The following is a 1,216-nucleotide window of genomic DNA, read 5'->3' on the forward strand; positions in this document are numbered from 1 at the left end:
CCACACGGTGGTGCTGTTTCCTCCCTCTGATCTAAATGCTGCCTGAACATTTAAAGGGAATAAACTCTTCATGTTGCTGTGGACAGAAGAAGTTCTGTCTGAATCTGAAAATACAAAGAACCAAAATTCTGATCCAACACGGCCTCATGTAGCGCTGCTGAAGTCCAGCTCCGATCGGGTCAAATCCGGTTCCGATTTCAACCTGGAAGAGTCTCTGTGGTTCAACTCGAGCTGAAGAACCATCTGGACCTCTGTGGCTCCTGCGTGATCGCTTCCCGATTCAGAAGGACCGAATCTGAACCGGGTCTGAACCAAGACAGAACCTTTTAATCAAAAAGAAATAAAACAGTCACATGAGAGCACAGATTGAGCGTTTCTGTTGTTTTATTGAATGATTTGATGGTGGCCATGTTTAGGTCCATTTTCAGAACCAGTTCCTCCCAGTTCAGTAAAACAAGTCCAGACAGGAATCACCATAGTAACCGTGTTGTTTGGACTGGTCCAGGCATCCAGAATGATGAAACTCTGAATTTGCAGCATTAACCCAGATTGTTTTCATCAGTGGTTTGATAACTTCTGTTTTTAAAGCCTGGGGAAAACAGCTGGTGAGCGGGTGGGACATGGACTCGGAGCCCGAGGAGCTCCAGGATCTCAGCCAGTTTAGAAACGTCTTGTTGTGGTGGGAGGAGTCAGATCAGAGCAGGCTCCTTTAAGGTAGGCAGGGGCGCTGCCAGGAATCTTGGGCCCCCTGACAGAAAATTTAACCCCCCCCCCGCAGCTGCTGTTGCAATTTTTGAGTCTATTTGACCCATAAAAAGCGTCACAATTTTAAAGGCTTGAATCTGCCTTGCTTTCTTTGGTTCAATACTGATAATTAGCACAATATTTGCTGCTCATGAATTTAATATCCAACAGTCCACATCCAGTATGCAGGTAGGTTGTTTAAATGTTTCTGTTAGTTTTAGATACTGAAATGTCTCTCCATGAGCAACAGTCAGAAGCAACGAGCAAAATACACATGAAGCAATCCAGACTTCTAAAACTGTTGCATTTTATTCAAGCTGCAGTATAACTTTAATAAAAAATATCTTTTCTCCATATTTGTTAAAGCTGTCACCATGTCGTAGCAGTTTGTTTGTTATGAGACAGATAATCTGTGGAAACAATCAATCTCCTCCATCTGCTTCCTGAATTACTATTACTGGTTAAAGTAATG

The sequence above is a fragment of the Poecilia formosa genome, unplaced genomic scaffold, assembly GCF_000485575.1.
Source record: "Poecilia formosa unplaced genomic scaffold, Poecilia_formosa-5.1.2 Scaffold608, whole genome shotgun sequence".
Classification (NCBI taxonomy): Eukaryota; Metazoa; Chordata; class Actinopteri; order Cyprinodontiformes; family Poeciliidae; genus Poecilia; species Poecilia formosa.